We start from the raw sequence: 24,501 nt of genomic DNA on the forward strand, positions 1-24,501 counted from the left end.
ATTTAAAACTGAACAAAGCGGCGGGCCAAGGTTGAACAAATTAACCTTTTAATAGGGACCCAAACAAGTCGGGCATTAAATATTGAACAAGCAAGGCTTATATAACTTTAGTGACATGCAAAATCCAGTTCCAAATAATAATAATATTAATAATTAAAAGAATATCAATGGCATATCAAATAAAATTGTGATACAAATGTTACGTCTTTTTTTCTATTTGCAATCTTCTGAGGTAAATATCACATTTTTTCCACAGGCTAAAAATACATTTGAAAATAAAATAACAATAATGAATGGACCAAACATTCAAGCCTTGAAGTAGCAAGAGAAAATGCATGAATAAAACGTTAATTATTGGTCAGTTTGCTGGAAGTTTCCCGGAAGAGTTAGTACTGCAAAGGTTTCTGGGTATTTGTTCTGTTGTGTTACGGTGCGGATGTTCACCCGAAATGTGTTTGTCATTCTTGTTTGGTGTGGGTTCACAGTATGGCGCATATTTGTAACGGCCACCCTCAGTGTGACCTGTATGGCTGTTGACCAAGTATGCCTTGCATACACTTGTGCGTGTGTGTGTGTGCGTGTGTGTGTGTGCGTGTGTGTGTGTGTGTGTGTGTGTGTGTGTGTGTGTGTGTGTGTGTGTGTGTGTGTGTGTGTGTGTGTGTGTGTGTGCGTGTGTGTGTGTGTGTGTGTGTGTGTAAAAGCCACGAATATTATGTGACACGTTGTTAGTATGGAGGAAAAGCGGACGTGACGACAGGTTGTAGAGAACGCTAAAGGCAGTGCCTTAAATGCACACCCCCAATATAGTTGTCTAGGTGGAAATAGGTAGAAATTCGGGAGAATGGTTGCCCCCGGAGATTTTCAGGAGGGGCACTGAAGTTCGGGAGTCTATTGGGAAAATTAGGAGGGTTGGCAAGTATGAGTATTAGCGGTGAATGTGGTGTTACAGCGGCACCGACGCTGTATAATACCGGCGGGCCAGTTTTAATGCTAATTTGATATTGCCTCAAGGGCCAAATTAAATTACACGGCGGGCCAGATTTGGCCCGCGGGCCAGAGTTTGACACCCATGCTTTAAAGAGATTTCACTAAAACTAAGAACTAAAAAGTAGAGGGACTAGATACTACTGCATGTCCAGTACTGGACAGAACATGACAAACATCTTTTTTGGTCTAACATTGCGTCATGAGTGCAGTCAACGTCATAAATACGACATGTTTGGAACATTCAGGTCCAGCCGGTAGACATTTTGCTTGAAGGGACAAATCATCAGTCATGGTAAATAAACGTCATTCAGCTTCACAGTGCTGCGTCACTAAAAGTTAACCGTCACCTCACATCAATTGCGGTCCAGTCAGCAATGACACGATTTTACCCCCTGCTATTCTTTGGAGGGTGTTTAACATTGAAATAGATATCAATATGTGGAAAGGAATAAGACTAAATCACAGCCAAGAAGAGTAACTTGTGGGGTTCCACAAGGCTCGGTATAAGTCATGTACAGTATATCTTATTTAAATGATATTTGTTTTTCATATAATAAATTGAAATGTGTTATGTTTGCAGATGATACAAATGTATATTGTTCAGGAGAAGACTTGAAGAAAGTGTTGAGGATGATAGAGGTTGAGTTGCTTCAGCTAAAAAAATGGGTTGACATTAATAAGTTATCATTAAATGATAAGAAAACTAAATGTATGGTTAGTGGTGCAAGGACAAATTGTGAAGGAATATTCTAATTGAATCAAGTGGAAATTGAAACTATGAAACTAAGTTCTTGGGAATAATACAAACCCTGTACAAACATACATATACACGTACTGTACATATATATTCACTGTACAAACATACATATATACATGTTGTACATATACATTCGCTGTACAAACATACATATACACATACATGTACATAAAGATTCACTGTACAAACATACATATACACATATTGTACATATATATTCACTGTACAAACATACATATACACATACTTTACATAAAGATTCACTGTACAAACATAAATATACAAATAACATTTGTATACATTTACTGTACAAACATACATATACACATACTGTACATATACATTCACTGTACAAACATACATATACAAATAACGTTCATATACATTCACTGTACAAACATACATATACACATACTGTACATATACATTCACTGTACGAACATACATATACAATTACATTCATTGTACAAACAAACATATACACATACTGTACATATACATTCACTGTATAAACATACATATACACATACATGTACATATACATTCACTGTGCAAACATACATATACACATACTGTAGTTATACATTCACTGTACAAACATACATATATGCATACATGTACATAAACATTCACTGTAAAACATACATATACACATACATTTACATATACAAACGTACATTCACTGTACAAACATGCATATACACACACTGCACATATACATTCACTGTACGAACATACATATACACACACTGCACATATACATTCACTGTACAAACATACATATACACATACTGCACATATACATTCACTGCACAAACATACATATACACATACTATACATGTACAGTCACTGTACGAACATACATATACACATACATGTACATATACATTCACTGTACAAACATACATATACAATTACATTCACTGTACAAACATATATATACACATACTGTACATATACATTCACTGTACAAACAAACATATACACACACTGTACATATGTATTCACTGCACAAACATACATATACACATACTGTACATATACAAGTACATATACACACATACACTCATGCATATAATCACATTTCATCAAATATATATTAATGTTGTTGCCCTAGGGGAAACTGGGTAACACATGGCACAATGACAAAGCTTAACCTATTGTTACTATAACAATCTACAAGGTTAATATAGTCGATAACAGTCTGGATGGTTCCCTTCTCTTTTGGTCCGGATGACACGATGTCAAATGTTTCCAAAAACAATTTGAAATGTGGACTTGTCAGACCACATAACACTTTTCCACTTTGCATCAGTCCATCTTCGATGATATCGGGCCCAAAGAATCCGGCGGCATTTCTGGATGTTGTTGATAAATGGCTTTCGCTTTGCATAGTAGAGCTTTAACTTGCACTTACACATGTAGCGACGATCTGTATTTAGTGACAGTGGTTTTCTAAAGTGTTCCTGAGCAGATGTGGTGATATCCTTTAGAGATTGATGTCGATTTTTTATACAGTGCCGTCTGAGGGATCCAAGGTCACGGTCATTCAATGTGAGTTTCTGGCCATGCCGCTTACGTGGAGTGATTTCTCCAGATTCTCTGAACCTTTTGATGATATTATGGACCGTAGATGTTGAAATCCCTAAATTTCTTGCAATTGCACTTTGAGAAACGTTGTTCTTAAACTGTTTGACTATTTGCTCACGCAGTTGTGGACGTAGGGTTGAACCTCGCCCCATCCTTTCTTTTGAAAGACTGAGAATTTTTTGGGAAGCTGTTTTTATACCCAATCATGGCACCACCTGTTCCCAATTAGCCTGCACACCTGTTGGATTTTCCAAATAAGTGTTTGATGAGGATTCTCAACTTTATCAGTATTTATTGCCACCTTTCCCAACTTCTTTGTCACGTGTTGCTGGCATCAATTTCTCAAGTAATGATTTGCACAAAATAAAAATGTTTATCAGTTTGAACATCAAATATGTTGTCTTTGTAGCATATTCAACTGAATATGGGTAGAAAATGATTTGTAAATCATTGTATTCTGTTTATATTTACATCTAACACAATTTCCCAACTCATATGGAAACGGGGTTTGTAAATCTGTACAGATATGGGCATCTACATCAACTATATGATTTGCCTGAGTAGCTGGACAGGACAAAAAAATAATAATAATAATTTTTACGCTCGGCATCCCATAAGACTCTTGTTGTGGATCACAAACGAGAGTGCCGTAAATGTCAAAGGGTACGCAATCTAATCAACGGTGGCGTACGCTCAATCAATTGCATTTTTTTTAAGGAGCTTCTAAACAAGAGTGGTTACTCCCGGCCTAACAGGAGCCCAACTTGATGTGGTCAGGTCACCTACACCACACAATGTCACAATGTCGAGTCAATGGCAGCAAATCATCTCATCTTTGCTTTTTGTGTCATAATTAGAGGGTGTGGTGCGGAGATGCATTACATCTTCCGGCCGACCGTAAACAGGAGTATTGTTGCAGGACCCGTAAGAAGTGTAAATATCATATTCGCGGTGACGGTGAGAGGAACAGACAAGAGAGAAGAAAATATCACATGACTTCACATGGAGATGAAAATATCAGCATGAAGTGGCAACCTTTACAGTGTTAGATTGTTTGATCATTGAAAGAACAATATGCACCCGTCAGCTTATTTTGCTCATGAGTAGACTGTCACTCACCAAGATTGACATGCAGAGGTAGATAGTAGTAGCTACATTTACTCCGTTACATTTACTGAAGTAACTTCTTGGATAAATTGTACTTTTCCGAGTAGTTCTAATGTAACATCCTTTTTACTTGGACTTGAGTATTTTTGTGAAGAAAAAACACTACTTTAAGATTTTAATTCCGATCGTTACATTTATTTATATCACAATTATTTATAATTATCGATTAAGCACAGGGGTTAGTGCATGTGCCTCACCACACCAAGGTCCTAAGGAATCCTGGGTTCAATCCCGGGCTCGGGATATTTCAATTATTGTGCAGAAATATGGGGAAATACATATCACAGCAACATAATACCTTTATTTCTTTCACCAAAAAGAGCAATTCGTATCATTTTTACTGTGGGATATAGAGACCACAGAAATCCACTCTTCATTAGGTCAGGATTACAAACCCCGTTTCCATATGAGTTAGGAAATTGTGTTAGATGTAAATATAAACGGAAAATCCTTTTCAACCCATATTTATTGAATGCACTACAAAGACAAGATATTTGATGATCAAACTTACAAACTTTATTTTTTTTTTTTTGCAAATAATAATTAACTTAGAATTTCATGGCTGCAACACATGCCAAAGTAGTTGGGAAAGGGCATGTTCACCACTGTTTCACATCACCTTTTCTTTTAACAACACTCAATCGTTTGGGAACTGAGGAAATTAATTGTTGAAGCTTAGAAAGTGGAATTCTTTCCCATTTGTGTTTTATGTAGAGCTTCAGTCGTTCAACAGTCCGGGGTCTCTGCTGTCGTATTTTACGCTTCATAATGTGCGACACATTTTCGATGGGGCTGCAGGCGGGCCAGGAAAGTACCCGTACTCTTTTTTTACAAAGCCATGCTGTTGTAACACGTGATGAATGTGGCTTGGCATTGTCTTGCTGAAATAAGCAGGGGCCTCCATGAAAAAGACGGCGCATAGATGGCAGCATATGTTGTTCCAAAACCTGTATGTACCTTTCAGCATTAATGGTGCCTTCACAGATGTGTAAGTTACCCATGCCTTGGGCACTAATACACCCCCATACCATCACAGATGCTGGCTTTTGAACTTTGCGTCTATAACAATCTGGATGGTTCCTTTCCTCTTTGTTCTGGAGGACACGACATCCACAGCTTCCAAAAACTATTTGAAATGTGGACTCGTCAGACCACAGAACACTTTTCCTCTTTGCATCAGTCCATCTTAGATGATCTCGGGCCCAGAGAAGCCGGCGGCGTTTCTGGATGTTGTTGATAAATGGCATTCGCTTTGCATGGTAGAGCTTTAACTTGCACTTACAGATGTAGCGACGAACTGTATTTAGTGACAGTAGTTTTCTGGAGTGTTCCTGAGCCCATGTGGTGATATCCTTTAGAGATTGATGTTGGTTTTTTGATACAGTGCCGTCTGAGGGATCGAAGGTCACGGTCATTCAATTTTGGTTTCCGGCCATGCCGCTTACGTGGAGTGATTTCTCCAGATTCTCTGAACCTTTTGATGATATTATGGACCATAGATGTTGAAATCCCTAAATTTCTTGCATTTGCACTTTGAGAATCGTATTCTTAAACTGTTTGACTATTTCCTCACGCAGTTATGGACAAAGGGGTGTACCTCGCCCCATCCTTTCTTGTGAAAGACTGAGCATTTTTTGGGAAGCTGTTTTTATACCCAATCATGGCACCCACCTGTTCCCAATTAGCCTGCACACCTGTGGGATGTTCCAAATAAGTGTTTGATGAGCATTCCCCAACTTTAGCAGTATTTAGTGCCAGCTTTCCCAACTTTTGTCACGAGTTGCTGGCATCAAATTCCAAAGTTAATGATTATTTGCACAAAAAATTTTTTTTATCAGTTTGAACATCAAATATGTTGTCTTTGTAGCATATTCAACTGAATATGGGTTGAAAAGGATTTGCAATTCATTGTATTCCATTTATGTTTACATCTAACACAATTTCCCAACTCATATGGAAACGGGGTTTGTACTTGAGTACCATGAATTGATTAACGTGGACCCCGACTTAAACAAGTTGAAAAACTTATTCGGGTTACTGGTCAATTGTACGGAATATGTGCTGTTCTGTACAATCTACTAATAAAAGTTTCAATCAATCAAAAAAAAAAAATTGGGGGGGAATAATAGGCAACATTTTTTTTAAAAGTGCAGTTCCTCTTGAATAATGGCTGGATCTATTGACAAGGATTATTTATGGTGATAATCGGTCAAGTGGCGGGGTGGTTTTGCTCAATTGGTAGAGTGGCCGTGCCAGCAACTTGAGGGTTCCAGGTTCGATCCCCGATTCTGCTATCCTCGTTACTACCGTTGTGTCCTTGGGAAAGACACATTACTGCTCCCAGTGCCACCCACAATGGTTTAAAAATGTAACGTAGATATTGGGTTTCACTGTGTAAAGCGCTTTGAGTCACTAGAGCAGGGGTTACCAACCTTTTTGAAACCAAGAGCTACTTCTTGGGTACCGATTAATGCAAGGGCTACAAGTTTGATACACACTTAAATTGCCAGAAATTTACCTTTAATAAATACATTTATATTTATTTTAAAAAATGGGTATTTGTGTCTGTCATTCCGTTGAACATTTTTTTTCCTTTTACGGAAGTTTTTTTGTAGAGAATAAATGATGAAAAAAAACACCTAATTTAACGGTTTAAAAAAAGAGAAAACAGGAAAAAAATGAAAATTTAATTTTGAAACATAGTTTATCTTCAATTTCGACTCTTTAAAATTCAAAATTCAACCGAAAAAAATTCTGAGAAAAACTAGCTAATCCGAATCTTTCTGAAAAAATTAAAAAAATAATTTATGGAACCCATCCATCCATCCATCATCTTACGTTTATCCGAGGTCGGGTCGCGGGGGCAGCAGCCTAAGCAGGGTAGCCCAGACTTCCCTCTCCCCAGCCACTTCGTCAACCTCTTCCCGGGGGATCCCGAGGCGTTCCCAGGCGAGCTGGGAGATATAGTCTTCCCAACGTGTCCTGGGTCTTCTCCGTGGCCTCCTACCGGTTTATGGAACATAATTAGTAATTTTTCCTGATTAAGATTAATTTTAGAATTTGATGACATGTTTTAAATAAGTTAAAATCCAATCTGCACTTTGTTAGAATATATAACAAATTGGACCAAGCTATATTTCTGACCAAGACAAATCATTATTTCTTCTAGATTTTCCAGAACAAATTTTTTTAAAAGAAATTCAAAAGACTTTGAAATAAGATTAAAATTTGATTCTACAGATTTTCTAGATTTGCCAAAATATTTTTATTTTATTCTAATCATGATAAATTTGAAGAAATATTTCACAAATATTCTTCATCAGAAAAACAGAAGCTAAAATGAAGAATTAAATTAATATGTATATATTATTCTTTACAATTAAAAAAAAACATTGATTTAAATTGTCAGGAAGGAATTTAAAAGGTGAAAAGGTATATGTGTTTAAAAATCCTAAAATCCTTTTTAAGGTTGTATTTTTTCTCTAAAAATGTCTTTCTGAAAGTTATAAGAAGCAAAGTAAAAAAATAAATGAATTTATTTAAACAAGTGAAGACCAAGTCTTTGAAATGTTTTCTTGAATTTTCAAATTCTATTTGAGTTTTGTCCCTCTTAGAATTAAAAATGTTGAGCAAAGCGAGACCAGCTTGCGAGTAAATAAATACAATTTAAAAAATAGAGGCAGCTCAACAGTAAGTGCTGCTATTTGAGCTATTTTTAGAACAGGCCAGCGGGCTACTCATCTGGTCCTTACGGGCGACCTGGTGCCCGCGGGCACCGCATTGGTGACCCCTGCACTAGAGAAAAGCGCTATATAAATATAATTCACACTAAAAAAGTGCGCATACATTGTGACAGCGCCTTCTCTGCGGGACGGGTGTGGGAGTGGGTGGACGCGGGGGAGGGGTGCGTGCTTGTTTAAGCCGACAGGAGGGGGGGCCGCTCCGAAGGAGACTCTCCAACGAGCACGCAGCAGCTCCACAGCAAAAAGCCGCAGCGTGGGTCGCTCAAGTCCGGGAGATGTTGTGACAGCGCGGCCGAGTTGGACCTCACTACTGCGGCACTTTTTTTTTTTTTTGCTCTGCGCACGCAGCGTGGATCGCTTTTCAGGAACTATTGGCATTGGATACCCTCACTTCGAACACTTTGGAGGTGAGTGGAGGAGATTATTTCACTTTTTCACGGTCGTTTCCGGCGTGTGACGTCATGTATTTTAATAGTCCACAACAGCAGTTTTGACCTGCGGTGTGCGCGCTGAGACATCCTTTGACTTTCCCCGCGCGTCAAGGCGCAAAAGGCTGGGGAAAAATAACTCTTTAGCGGTGGTGTGGAAGTGTGCGTGGACAAACCTAACCCCCACCACCCCACTCCAGATGTATGGACTCAGCTGTCGCCTGTCACTTTGGTGACAACTGCCTGCGCGTCACTGCGTGGATGTCAAAGGGCGCAGTGGAATTGTGTGAAGAGGAATGCGCGCACACACACCCAGGAGAGGTGACACCAGATGAGAAGTCACTGCGTGGAAAGAAAAATATTCTAAATATATTCACACTGTTCCGTACTATCACAGGGTTTTGACTCGTTTATAACACAGTCTATAGATTCTCAAACTGTGCCATGGTCCAAAGTTTGATACGCCAAATAATCACTTATCTAAACACAGTGTGACTGTTCAAACAGCGTGTAATGTTACGGTTGCCAATATATGAAATATACTTGTTAAATAAAACCTCTGCCTTGTTTTTAATGAATACTTAAGGCCTACTGTGCTACTGTATTTTAATGTTGGTCATTATAGTGGTACTCGGAGAGCCAAACGTTTTCTGTTTTCTGCAAACAAGCACAAAAACGAGCAGACTGTTACGTCTCAAATTCAGCATTACTGTCTTTTTTTGTAAAAGCTGATTTTATTTTAATTTTACATGGTTTTCATTCAGTTTGCAGTCATTCTCAAACTTTTTTCACCAAAAACCACCTTAAAAAAGTACCACCCTAATGACCAACATTAAAATACAGTAGCGTAGTAGGCTTTAAGTATTCATTAAAAACAAGGCAGACATTTTATTTGACAAGTATATTTCATATTAAGGGCCACTGTAACGTTAAACACAGTTTGAACAGTAACACTGTGTTGGAATATTTGAATTAAGGGATTATTGAATGAAGCCCACGTTCCCCCTGTGGGGTCACTGATTTAGATTACTACTAAAATGGACCAAAACATGAACACAAGTAAAGAATAATGTAGTTATACACAACAAAATACATTATATTTAAAAAGGTAGTATTTTTGCATTTTTGTTCAAATTCTATAATGTTACAGTGGCCAAAAATATGAAATATACTTGTTAAATAAAACCTCTGCCTTGTTTTTAATGAATACTTAAGGCCTACTGTGCTACTGTTTTTTTTTGATGTTGTCATTATAGTGGTACTCGGAGAGCCAAGCGTTTTCTGTTTTCTGCAAACAAGCACAAAATCGAGCAGAATGTTACGTCTCAAATTCAGCTTTTCTGTCTTTTTTTTTGTAAAAGCTGATTTTATTAAATTTTTTACATGGTTTTCATTGAGTTTGCAGTCATTCTCAAACTTTTTTCACCAAAAACCACCTTAAAAAAGTACCACCCTAATGACCAACATTAAAATACAGTAGCGTAGTAGGCCTTAAGTATTCATTAAAAACAAGGCAGATGTTTTATTTGACAAGTATATTTCATATGTTGGGCCACTGTAACATTACACACAGTTTGAACAGTAACACTGTGTTGGAATATTTTAATTTAAGGATTATTGGATGAAGCCCATGTTCCCCCTGTGGGGTCACTGATTTAGATTACTACTAAAATGGACCAAAACTTGACCGCAAGTAAATAATAATGTAGTTATACACAACAAAATACATTAGTATTTTTGCATTTTTGTTCAAATTCTATAATGATACAGTGGCCAAAAATATGAAATATACTTGTTAAATAAAACCTCTGCCTTGTTTTTAATGAATACTTAAGGCCTACTAGGCTACTGTATTTTAATGTTGGTCATTTTGGTGGTACTTTGAGAGCCGAGTTTTTTTTAAGGTGGTACTTGGTGAAAAAAGTTTGAGAATGACTGCAAACTCAATGAAAACCTTGTAAAAAAAATAAAATTAGCTTTTACAGAAAAGACACTAATGCTGAATTTGTGACGTAACATTCTGCTCGTTTTTGTGCTTGTTTGCAGAAAACAGAAAACACTTGGCTCTCCGAGTACCGCTATAATGACAACATTAAAATACAGTAGCACAGTAGGCCCAAGGGTTCATTAAAAACACGGCAGATATTTTATTTGACAAGTATATTTCATATTTTGGGCCACTGTAACATTAAACACAGTTCGAACAGTAACACTGTGTTGGAATATTTTAATTAAGGGATTATTGAATGAAGCCCACGTTCCCCCTGTGGGGTCACTGATTTAGCTTACTACTAAAATGGACCAAAACATGACCACAAATAAGGAATAATGTAGTTATACACAACAAAATACATTATATATTAACAGAGGTAGTATTTTTGCATTTTTGTTCAAATTTTATAATGTTACAGTGGCCAAAGATATGAAATATACTTGTTAAATAAAACCTCTGCCTTGTTTTTAATGAATACTTAAGGCCTACTGTGCTACTGTATTTTAATGTTGTCATTATAGTGGTACTCGGAGAGCCAAGCGTTTTCTGTTTTCTGCAAACAAGCACAAAATCGAGCAGAATGTTACGTCTCAAATTCAGCTTTTCTGTCTTTTTTTTTGAAAAGCTGATTTTATTTATTTTTTACATGGTTTTCATTGAGTTTGCGGTCATTCTTCAACTTTTTTCACCAAGAACCACCTTAAAAAAGTACCACCCTGATGACCAACATTAAAATGCAGTAGCGTAGTAGGCCTTAAGTATTCATTAAAAACAAGGCAGATGTTTTATTTGACAAGTATATTTCATATTTTGGGCCACTGTAACATTAAACACAGTTTAAACATTAACACTGTGCTTCACGGTGGCAGAGGGGTTAGTGCGTCTGCATCACAATACGAAGGTCCTGCAGTCCTGGGTTCAAATCCAGGCTCGGGATCTTTCTGTGTGGAGTTTGCATGTTCTCCCCGTTAATGCGTGGGTTCCTTCCGGGTACTCCGGCTTCCTCCCACTTCCAAAGACATGCACCTGGGGATAGGTTGATTGGCAACACTAAATTGGCCCTAGTGTGTGAATGTGAGTGTGAATGTTGTCTGTCTATCTGTGTTGGCCCTGCGATGAGGTGGCGACTTGTCCAGGGTGTACCCCGCCTTCCGCCCGATTGTAGCTGAGATAGGCGCCAGCGCCCCCCGCGACCCCGAAAGGGAATAAGCGGTAGAAAATGGATGGATGGATGGATTATCGGATGAAGCCCACGTCCCCCCTTGTGGAGTCACTGATTTAGATTACTACTAAAATGGACCAAAACATGACCGCAAGTAAAGAATAATGTAGGTATACACAACAAAATACATCATATTTAAAAAGGTAGTATTTTTGCATTTTTGTTCAAATTCTATAATGTTACAGTGGCCAAAAATATGAAATATACTTGTTAAATAAAACCTCTGCCTTATTTTTAATGAATACTTAAGGCCTACTGTGCTACTGTATTTTCTTAATGTTGTCATTATAGTGGTACTCGGAGAGCCAAGCGTTTTCTGTAAACAAGCACAAAAACAAGGAGAATGTTACGTGTCGAATTCAGCATTGCTGTCTTTTTTTGTAAAAGCTGATTTTATTTTTTTTACATGGTTTTCATTGAGTTTGCAGTCATTCTCAAACTTTTTTCACCAAGAACCACCTTAAAAAAGTACCACCCTAATGACCAACATTAAAATACAGTAGCATATTAGGCCCAAGGCTTCATTAAAAACAAGGCAGATGTTTTATTTGACAAGTATATTTCATATTTTGGGCCACTGTAACATTAAACACAGTTTGAACAGTAACACTGTGTTGGAATATTTTATTTAAGGGATTATTGGATGAAGCCCACGTTCCACCTGTGGGGTCACTAATTTAGATTACTACTAAAATGGACCAAAACATGACCACAAGTAAAGAATAGTGCAGTTATGCACAAAAAATAAAAAAGGTTTTACATTTTTAAAAAGGTATTATATTTGCATTTTTGTTCAAACTCTGTAATGTTACAGGGGCCAAAATATGAAATATACTTGTTAAATAAGACCTCTAACTTGTTTTAATAAATACTTAAGGCCTACTATGCTACAGTATTTTAACGTTGGTCATTATGGTAAACTTAGGTAACACATAGCTCTCAGAGTACCACCATAACGACCACATTAAAAAACAGTAGTGTAGTAAGCCCAAGTATTCATTAATTATCACCATAATGACAATATTAAAATACAATAGTATAGTAAGCCTAAGTATCATTAAGTATCACCATAATGACGATATTAAAAGACAGTAGTGTAGTAGACCTAAGTGTTTATTAAGTACCATCATAATGACATTAAAATACAGTAGAATAGTAAGCCTAAGTATCATTACGTATCACCATAATGACGATATTAAAAGACAGTAGTGTAGTAGACCTAAGTGTTTATTAAGTACCATCATAATGACATTAAAATACAGTAGAATAGTAGACCTAAGTATTTATTAAGTACCACCATAATGACATTAAAATACAGTGGTATAGTAGACATAAGTATTCATTAAGTACCACCATAATGACATCATTAGGTGTATATTTTCAATATTTTTTTAAATATAATATATTTAACAAGTATATTTTCATATTTTTGGCCACTGTAACATGCAGGACTAATAGACTCAAGAACTCCTTTGTCCCGCACGCCATTAGACTGTACAACTCCTCTCTGGGACGGGGGATGGGGGGTATTAGGATGACAGGGGATGCAAAACATTAACAGTGCAATACGTTTTCATAACATGGTCACTACTGCCTACTTTGTCTTGTTATATTCTTATTTTACTGTTATATTGTTATTCCCATTGTTTTTATTCTTTTTGTAATATTTCTCTATTTTGTTTCCTTTTAAACCCCCATTAATTACTTTTTACTTTTTTTTTTTTTTAAATTGATCTCAACTCTGTACACTGCTGCTGGAATTTTAATTTTCCTGAAGGAACTCTCCTGAAGGAATCAATAAAGTACTATCTATCTATCTATTAAAATACAGTAGCGTAATAGGCCTAAGTATTCATTAAGTACCACCAAAATGACAATATAAAAATACAGTTGCATTGTACACCTAAGTATTCATTAAGTACCACCATAATGACAACATTAAAATATAGTTGCATAGTAGACCTAAGTATTCATTAAGTACCTACATAATGACCAACATTAAAATACAGTAGCATAGTAGGCCTAAGTATTCATTAACTACCACCATAATGACAACAATAAAATGCAATAGTGTAGTAGACCTAAGTATTCATTAAGTACCACCATAATGACCAACATTAAAATACAGTAGTGTAGTAGGCCTAAATATTCATTAAGTACCATCATAATGACCAACTTGAAAATACAGTAGCGCTGTAGACCTAAGTATACACTAAGTACCACCATAATGACAACATTAAAATACAGTATTCTAGTAGACCTAAGTATTCTTTAAGTACCACCATAATGACCAACATTGAAATGCAGTAGCGTAGTAGACCTAAGTATTCAATAAGTACCACCACAATGACCAACATTAAGATACAGTAGCACAGTAGGCCTGAGTATTCATTAACTACCACCATAATGACAACGTTAAAATACAGTAGTACAGTAGACCTAAGTATTCATTAACTACCACCATAATGACAACGTTAATATACAGTAGTATAGTAGACTTAAGTATTCATTAAGTACCACCATAATGACAAACATTAAAATACAGTATTCTAGTAGACCTAAGTATTCATTAAGGACCACCATAATGACCACCATTAAAATGCAGTAGCGTAGTAGACCTAAGTATTCAATAAGTACCACCATAATGACCAACATTAAAATACAGTAGCATAGTAGGCCTGAGTATTCATTAACTACCACCATAATGACAATGTTAAAATACAGTAGTATGGTAGACCTAAGTATTCATTAAGTACCACCATAATGACCAACATTAAAATACAGTAGTGTAGTAGACCTAAGTATTCATTAATTACCACCATAGTGACAGGAAAATACAATAGCATAGTAGGCCTAAGTATTCATTAACACCAATATAAAGGTTTTATTTAACAAGTATATTTAATATTTTTGGGCCACTGTAATGTTACACACAGTTTGAACAGTAACACCGTGTTGGAATATTTTAATTAAGGCATTCTTGGATGAAGCCCGGGTTCCACTTGTGAGGTCACTGATTTAAATCATACGAGAAGATAATCCTTTATTCATCCCTCGGAGAGGAAATGTAATGACCATAAGTAGGGAATAGAGCAGTTATACACACAAAAAATATGTTTTAAAATTGGATTTAGAAAGTATGCATGACCGTGTGGGTTACTTATTAAAGTGCTGCTTGATGATGTCACTCGTCCATGCACCCGCCGAGTCTGTTAGTTTAAGCAAGGAAAGGCCCCACGTCAATGGAGTTCTTCCAAACACATAGTGGGGGGGTTATTCGAGTGTAAAAGCACACTGCACTGCTACAGATGCATCACATCAGTGGGTTTAAAAAAAACGTTTTTTTCGGTGCAATTGATAGGAAGTGGATTTTTTTTTTTTGTCTCAATGGCACCAGTTGTTCCTATTGGCTGGCTAACAATTGAAGAGAGCCTGACTGACTGAGCCGAGGCCCAAGGTGTTGGTGTCACCTAGTGGCCGCGTCTGAGGTTGACCTGAACACATGAGGAGGTGACTTTAGAGGCAGAAGGATAGAAAGGATAGGATATATTTACCCAATGCAAGTGTTGAGGTAAAAGTACTCCCAGTAAGTGCTCTACAACTTGCGTACTATGTCATTATTTAAACAATTATTGGGGGGAGACCTCTTAAATAGGAATCTCTTGTTTAGAAAGCACTTGCTTGGACGTTTGTGGGAATACTTTTCTGTTTTAAGTTTCGGTACCAGATACACGGGTGTCAAACTCAAGGCCTGCAGAATCCTGGAAGTAATGTGCGTTAATACATTTTTTTATTTTTTAACTAAATTCTGTTTTGACAGAAAAAAAAAGTACTGCATACAATTGCATGTATAAACTTTAATATTATCTAATAATGTATCAAATATACTTAAAGGGGAACATTATCACAGTTTCAAAAGGGTTAAAAACAATAAAAATCAGTTCCCAGTGGCTTGTTGTATTTTTTGAATTTTTTTTCAAAATTTTACCGGTTAAAAATCAAGCTTTAAAGAGCTATATTTTTGCTATTTGCGATGCGACTATCCATTTCCCTGTGACATCATACAGTGCTGTCAATGTAAACAAACAATGGGAATACCACAGCAAGATATAGCGACATTAGCTCGGATTCAGACTCGGATTTCAGCGACTTAAGCGATTCAACAGATTACGCATGTATTGAAAGGGATGGTTGGAGTATGAAAGCATTGAAGAAGAAACTGAAGCTATTGAGCGAATAGCTATTGACGCTATTCATAGCCATAGCATGGCCGAATAGCTGCGTTAGCATCGCCGGTAAAATGTGCGGACCAAACGATCAGGACTTTCGCATCTTGTGACACTGGAGCAACTTAAATCCGTCGATTGGTAAGTGTTTTTTTCGCATTAAATGTGGGTGGAAGGAAACGTAATATAGTTGCAAATGCATCTGCAGGTTATCCATACATATCTGTGCCATGTCTGCTTTAGCACCACCGGTAAATAACATGTTAGCATGGATTAGCTGGCAGTCAACATCAACAAAACTCACCTTTGTGATTTCGTTGACTTTATCGTTGCAAATGCGTCTGCAGGTTATCCATACATCTCTGTGCCATATCTGCTTTAGCACCGCCGGTAAATAGCATATTAGCGTCGATTAGCGTAGCATGTTAACATCGATTAGCTGGCAGTCACGCCGCAACCAAATATGTCTGACTAGCACATAAGTCAACATCAACAAAACTCACCTTTGTGATTTCGTTGACTTTATCATTGCAAATGCATCTGCAGGTTATCCATACATCTCTGTGCCATGTCTGTCATCGCCGGTAAAATGTGGAGACACTTTGGCACATTCAATGGGGGTCTGGCGGCAGACACTTTCGCATCTTCGGGCCAGTGGTGCAACTTGAATCCCTCGATGTTAGTGTTGTTACACCCTCCAACAACACACCGACGAGGCATGATGTCTCCAAAGTTCCAAAAAATAGTTGAAAAAACGGAAAATAACAGAGCTGAGACCCGGTGTTTGTAATGTGTCTAAAATGAAAATGGCGGCTGTATTACCTCGGAGACGTCACGTTCTGATGTCAACGCAAAAAGAGCGATAAACAGAAAGGCGTTTAATTCGCCAAAAGTCACCTATTTAGAGTTCGGAAATCGGTTAAAAAAATATATGGTCTTTTTTCTGCACCATCAAGGTATATATTGACGCTTGCATAGGTCTGCTGATAATGTTCCCCTTTAAAGGCCTACTGAAACCCACTACTACCGACCACGTAGTCTGATAGTTTATATATCAATGATGAAATATTAACATTGCAACACATGCCAATACGGCCGGTTTAGTTTACTAAATTGCAATTTAACATTTCCCGCGGAGTTTCTTGTTGAAAACATCGCAGAATGATGACGTGTGCGCGTGACGTCACGGACTGTAGAGGACATATTAGCGCAGCACCATTTACGACTAAAAGTCATCTCTTTTCACCGCGCAATTAGACAGTATTCTGGACATCTGTGTTGCTGAATCTTTTGCAATTTGTTCAATTAATAATGGAGAAGTCAAAGTAGAAAGATGGAGTTGGGAAGCTTTAGCCTTTAGCCACACAAACACACGGTGATTCCTTGGTTAAAATTCCCAGAGGTGAAGCTTTACTATGGATCAGAGCGGTCAAGCGAACATGGCTCCCGACCACTTGTCGACTGGCAGGTTTCGGTGAGAAAATTGTGGTAAAAAGTCGCCTCTTACTGGAGATCAGCTGAGCTTGCACTGTCTATGCAGCTGCCGTCGACTTCCCTCAGAGACTGGCTTCAAGACACCCGTGGACACACCCCTCTGACTATCAGGTACTATTTAATCTCACTAAAACACTAGCAACACAATAGAAAGATAAGGGATTTCCCAGAATTATCCTAGTAAATGTGTCTAAAAACATCTGAATCCGTCCCAATGCAATCGCCTTTTTTTTTTTTTTTCTCTAGTCCTTCGCTATCAATATCATCATCCACAAATCTTTCATCCTCGCTCAAATTAATGGGAAAATTGGCGTTTTCTCTGTCCGTATAGCCCTTGCTGCTGGAGGCTCCCATTATAAACAATGTGAGGACGTGAGGAGCCCTCACCCTTGTGACGTCATCGTCTGCGAAAGGCAAGGCTTTTTTATCAGCACCAAAAGTTGCAAACTTTATCGTGGATGTTCTCTACTAAATCCTTTCGGCAAAAAGATGGCAATATCGCGAAATGATCAAGTATGACACATAGAATGGACCTGCTATCCCCGTTTAAATAAGAAAATCTTATTTCAGTTGGCCTTTAATTTAAATACATGTGTAAGCATTTAGGTTGGAACGTACTTATGTATGAATCTGTAATAATAATGTTGTTAAATTTAATTATGTAATAATAGTCATATTTGTATGAATGTAGGTTGGAAAATATTTATAGCTAGATGAGAAAATTCCTGAAAATTTTGTGTGAATGCTCCATTGCTGAAGTTGAACCGAAATACTGACAGAATGTAGTATAATTGTAAGAATCAGAACCTCTTACATATTTCAGTAAAGTATCATTTCTAACCGGCAAATTACCTGACAAAATGAAAATTGCAAAAGTTGTACCAATACATGAGAATGGAGACACCAATTACAGACCAGTTTCATTACTTCCAAAATTCTCCAAAATTATGGAAAAACTATTCAATAGCAGATTAGATAAATTTATCAACAAAAATGGGACGCTCGTGGAGAACCAATTTGGATTTAGAGCAAATATCTCAACATCAATAGCATTAATCAAAATAACAGAGGAAATTACCAATGCAATAGACGGTAAAGAATGTGCAGCCGCAGTATTCATGGATTTAACAAAAGCATTTGACACAATTAATCATGATATTTTAATAGAAAAACTACAACAATATGGCATCAGAGGTTTGGTTTTGAACTGGGTAAGAAGTTATTTAACCAACAGGAAGCAATATGTGAAGATGGGTGAAAATATGTCAACAAGGTTGGATATATCCTGTGGTGTACCCCAGGGATCAATACTGGGACCAAGATTGTTCAATCTTTATATAAACGACATTTGTAAAGTTACAAAGGACTTGAAGTCAGTTTTATTTACAGACGACACAACACAGAAGATAATACAAATAATAACGGAAGAAATTAACCGAAAAAAAAAAGGTTTGATAAAAACAGACTATCTTTGAATCTCAGTAAAACTAAAATGATGCTATTTGGTAACAGTAGAAAAGAGCATCGGACACGAATAGAAATAGATATTGAAAGGGTAAAAGAAACCAGATTTTTGGGAGTATTAATACAGTTGTGATCAAAATTATTCAACCCCCACACAATTTTGGTGTTTTAGCAAGTTGGACATTTATTCCGTATTTTGTTTATAGTCATATCAAATAAAGATGTGTCAAATAGACAAATGCAACTTAAATTGTAACACTGTATTTTACAAAATACCAAAAAAGGACATTTTTCTTAATATCTCATTGACAAAATGATTCAACCCCCTAGTTACATGCATCTTTAGTACTTAGTAGAACACCCTTTGGCAGTAATGACATCCTTCAAACGTGATACATAACCGGACACAAGCTTCTTGCAACCATCTACAGGTATTTAAGCCCATTCCTCTTGGGCAAAGGCCTCCAGTTCCTTCATATTATTGGGCTTGCGTGCTGCAACTGCCTTCTTCAAGTCCCATCACAGGTTTTCGATAGGATTTAGGTCTGGCGACTGTGAAGGCCACTCCAGAGTCTTCCAGCCCTTCTTCTGCCACCACTCTGATGTTGATTTAGGGGTATGCTTGGGATCGTTGTCCTGTTGGAAGGTCCAACGTCTCCCAAGCCTCAGCTTCGTCACTGACTTTATGACATTTGCAGCTAATATATCCTGGTAGGAAATAGAATTCATAATGCCTTGAACGCACTGGAGATTCCCGGTACCTGAGGCAGAGAAACAGCCCCAGAGCATGATTGACCCCCCACCATGCTTAACAGTAGGAAGGTGTTCTTCTCTTTGTAAGCTTCATTTTTTTCTCCTCCAGACATAACGTTGATTCATAGGCCCAAAGAGTTCTAGTTTTGTGTCATCACTCCATAGAAAAGTTTCCCAAAACCTTTGGGGTTTGTCCAGATGATTTTTGGCATACTGGAGTCAATTTTTCTTGTGCCTGGTAGTCAGAAGTGGGGTGCGCCTGGGAGTTCTGGCATGGAGACCTTCATCTCGTAGTGCGCGCCTTATTGTCTGGGACGAAACCTGCGTTCCCCCCTCTGCAATGTCCTGTTGTAGTTCCTCAGCTGTTACCCGGGGGTTTTTCACCACTGTACGCTTCAAATACCAGACAGCAGTTGCACACAGTATCCTCTTTCCACCACGCTCAGGTAGTGTTTCCACTGTGCCTTTAGCTTTAAATTTGCGAATTATGCTCCAAACTGTTTCTCTTGGAATGTGTAATGTCTTTGCTATTTTCTTATATCCATAGCCTTTCTTATGAAGAGAAATTACTTCCTCTCTTGACTTCTTTGACCACTCCCTGGACTTCACCATGTTGCAAATACACCATTGACCATCTACAAGAAGCTGAGCATCACAGTCTTTTTCAATCAGTTTAATTGTTGCTCGTTATGGTTCTAATCACATCTACAGGTGTTTTCAACACCTGATAAAAATACCTTATTCAAATTCTGTTCTTAAGAGTTATGATCTTCAAGGGGTTAAATAATTTTGTCAATGAGATATTAAGAGAAATGACACTGTTTGGTATGTTACAAAATATAATGTTGTAATTCAAGTTGCATTTGTCTATTTAATGCATCTTTATTTGATATGACTATAAAGAAAATACGGAATAAATGTCCTACTTGCTAAAACACCAAAATTGTGTGGGGGTTGAATAATTTTGATCAAAACTGTAGATGATTAAATGAACTGGAAATCTCATATACAAAACATACAACATAAGGTAGCAAAAAAAATTTCAATAATGAACAAAACAAAATAGGTCCTGGGCCAAAAATCACTTTATATTCTGTACTGCTCGTTAGTGTTACCATATCTGAGTTATTGTGCAGAAATTTGGGGAAACAACTACAAATGTGCGCTACATTCGTTAACTGTGTTACAAAAAAGATCAATTAGAATAATACACAATGTTGGATATAGAGAACATACAAACCCTTTATTTTTTGAGTCGAAAGTATTAAAGCTTGATTATTTGATAAAATTGCAAACAGCTAAATTGATGTACAAAGCAATTTATAACCTGCTACCAAAGAATGTACAACATTTCTTCTCAACTAAAGAGGAGAAATATAACCATAGAGGAAAATCTAATTTAAAACATTTGTATGCACGTACAATACTTAAAATCTTTAGCATATCAGTATGTGGAATTAAATTATGGAATGGATTAAGAAATTAAATATTGTACTGATATGATCCAGTTTAAGAGGATGTTCAAATTAATAGTGCTTACAAAGTACAAAGAAGAAGAATTATGAGAAACACTTTCAGCCTTATTGAAAATAAGGTATTCTTCATCTCAGTATGTTAATAATGACTGAATTATTTAATTACATGTTACAGAACTGTTGTATTACTCATTCACGGATGTCATTTTGCTATTTTGCTGTAAGGAAAGTCAGTAGATGAATGTATGTATTTGTGGGCTTTGCTTCTTCGTACTCTTTTTCGGACATGATGGGATGTAAGGTGATATGAAACTGTGTGATGTCCATCCATCCATTTTCTACCGCTTATTCCCTTTTGGGGTCGCGGGGGGCGCTGGCGCCTATCTCAGCTACAATCGGGCGGAAGGCAGGGTACACCCTGGACAAGTCGCCACCTCATCGCAGACTGTGTGATGTATCATGTTGTAAATGTGCTCATGTTCGAAATAAACTATGAAAAGAAAGAAAGAATAGTATGAATGTTGAAATGGTTTGAATGTGGAAGAGTTTAAATTTCCAGGAAAACAGGTATTTGGTTTGGAATTTGGGAAAGTGTTAGTTAGTGGAATGTGTGGATCTTGGAATGTTTTGAATAGGTTGAAAAATGTGAAAGAAGTCATCGCACTAAAAAAAAAGTTTGGAAATAAGGTTGGACGAGGAAAAATGGTAGTTTGAATTTCCAGGATGAATTGAATGTGGTGCAGGTATAAAGGTTTGAATCGTTTGAAAAATGTGGGAATTGTGGAAGTTTGAAAAATGTCCCATTTATTTCAATATAGGGAAATTTGGGAAAAGTGTTGTTTTTTTTGTTGTTTTTAATGAATGTCCTGAATGAGCTGAATTGGTTGGTGTTGGAATTGTTTAAAATGGGTAAGAAAAGTTAAAGTAGTAACAGTTTTTTTAATAGAAAAATTGTATTACGGAATTTTGGGAAAACCGGGAATTTTTCAAGTTCTTAAACCAACTTGTTTTTTGTTTTTGTCCTGACTAAGAGGAATGTGTTGACGGTGGAACGGTTGAAATGGGTTGAAAGATGGGAAGGGAGTTATCGCACTAAAAGAGGTTGGTATTAAGGTTTGAAAAAAACAGGATTTCCTGGAAAAATGGTTGTCGGAATTTCCAGGATGAATTGAATTGATTGATTGATTGATACTTTTATTAGTAGATTGCACAGTACAGTACATATTCCGTACAATTGACCACTAAATGGTAACACCCGAATAAGTTTTTCAACTTGTTTAAGTCGGGGTCCACGTTAATCAATTCATGGTACAAATATATACTATCAACATAATACAGTCATCACACAAGTTAATCATCATAGTATGTACATTGAATTATTTACATTATTTACAATCCGGGGGGTGGGATGAGGAGCTTTGGTTGATATCAGAACTTCAGTCATCAACAATTGCATCAACAGAGAAATGTGGACATTGAAACAGTGTAACAGTGTTGGTGTGACTTAGTAGGATATGTACAGCCAACAGAGAACATAGTGAGTTCAGATAGCATAAGAACAAGTATATACATTAGAAGTACATTTGAGTTGTTTATAATCCGGGGAGATGGGATGTGAATGGAGGAGGGTATTAGTAAAGTGTTGAAGTAGCCTGGAGGTGTTGTTTTAGAGCGGTTTTGAAGGAATATAGAGATGCACTTACTTTTATACCTGTTGGGAGTGCATTCCACATTGATGTGGCATAGAAAGAGAATGAGTTAAGACCTTTGTTAGATCGAAATCTGGGTTTAACGTGGTTTGTGGAGCTCCCCCTGGTGTTGTGGTTATGGCGGTCATTTACGTTAAGGAAGTAATTTGACATGTACTTTGGTATCAAGGAGGTGTAGCGGATTTTATAGACTAGGCTCAGTGCAAGTTGTTTTACTCTGTCCTCCACCCTGAGCCAGCCCACTTTGGAGAAGTGGGTTGGATTGAGGTGTGATCTGGGGTGGAGGTCTAAAAGTAACCGGATTAGTTTATTCTGGGATGTTTGGAGTCTAGATTTGAGGGTTTTGGAGGTGCTGGGGTACCAGGAGGTGCAAGCGTAATCGAAGAAGGGTTGAATGAGAGTTCCCGCTAGAATCCTCAAGGTGCTTTTGTTGACCAGAGAGGAGATTCTGTAGAGGAATCTCGTTCTTTGGTTGACCTTTTTGATCACCTTGGTTGCCATTTTATCACAGGAAAGATTAGCCTCTAGAATGGAACCTAGGTAGGTGATCTCATCCTTCCTGGTGATAACAATGTCACCCACTTTTATAGTGAAGTCACTGACCTTCTTAAGTTTGATATGGGACCCAAATAGGATGGATTCCGTTTTACCTAAGTGTATGGATAGCTTGTTGTCAGCGAGCCAGGTGAAAATGTTGAAGGTGGAATGGTTTGAATCGGATAAAAAATGTGGGACTTGTGGAACTTTGAAAAATGTCCCATTAATTTCAATGGGAATTTCATGGAAATTTGGGGATTTCAGGAAAAGGGAGTATTTTTTTTGAAAATGCTAAAAAAAAAATTGAATGTTCGGAATGAGTTGGTGTTGGAATTTTTCAAAACGGTCGAAATATGTTAAAGTGGTAACATTTTTAATTGAGAAATGGTGAAATCTGGTATTTTTCCCGTTCTTAAACCAACTTAGTTTTTCGTCCTGACTAAGAGGAATGTGTTAACAGTGGAACGGTTGAAATGGGTTGAAAGATGGGAAGGGAGTCATCGCGCTAAAAAAGGTTGTAAATAAGGTTTGAAAAAAACAGGATTTCCTGGAAAAATGGTAGTCGGAATTTCTAGGATGAATTGAAACTGTTAAAGGTAGAATGGTTTGAATCGGATAAAAAATGTGGGATTTGTGGAACTTTGAAAAATGTCCCATTTATTTCAATGGGAATATCATGGAATTTTGGAAATTTTACGGAAAATAGGGATTTTTTTGAAAATGCTGGAAAAATTGTGAATGTTCTGAATGAGTTGAAATAGTTGGTGTTGGAATTTTTCAAAACGGTCAAGAAATTATTATGTAGTAACATTTTTAATTGAGAAATGGTATTTCAGAATTGAGAAATGGTATTACAGAATTTTAGAAATTTGGGGAAGATGGGAAATTTTCCAGTTCTTAAACTTTTTTTTTTGTCCTGACTAATAGGAATGTGTGGACAGTTGAGCGGTTGAAA

At 37.1% G+C, this 24,501-nt stretch overlaps 1 protein-coding gene across 1 annotated transcript in view; it reads left to right on the forward strand.

The window, feature by feature from the left end:
* The first annotated feature begins 8,436 nt into the window (after window positions 1-8,436).
* Window positions 8,437-24,501, forward strand: part of LOC133562929 (prickle-like protein 1) — a 120,056-nt gene continuing 103,991 nt past the window's right edge. The window contains exon 1 of the mRNA XM_061916763.1: window positions 8,437-8,652. The gene's annotated coding sequence lies outside the window, so the exon portion shown is untranslated. The remainder of the gene's footprint in view (window positions 8,653-24,501) is intronic.

Source organism: Nerophis ophidion, linkage group LG12 (assembly GCF_033978795.1).
Source record: "Nerophis ophidion isolate RoL-2023_Sa linkage group LG12, RoL_Noph_v1.0, whole genome shotgun sequence".
Lineage (NCBI taxonomy): Eukaryota > Metazoa > Chordata > Actinopteri > Syngnathiformes > Syngnathidae > Nerophis > Nerophis ophidion.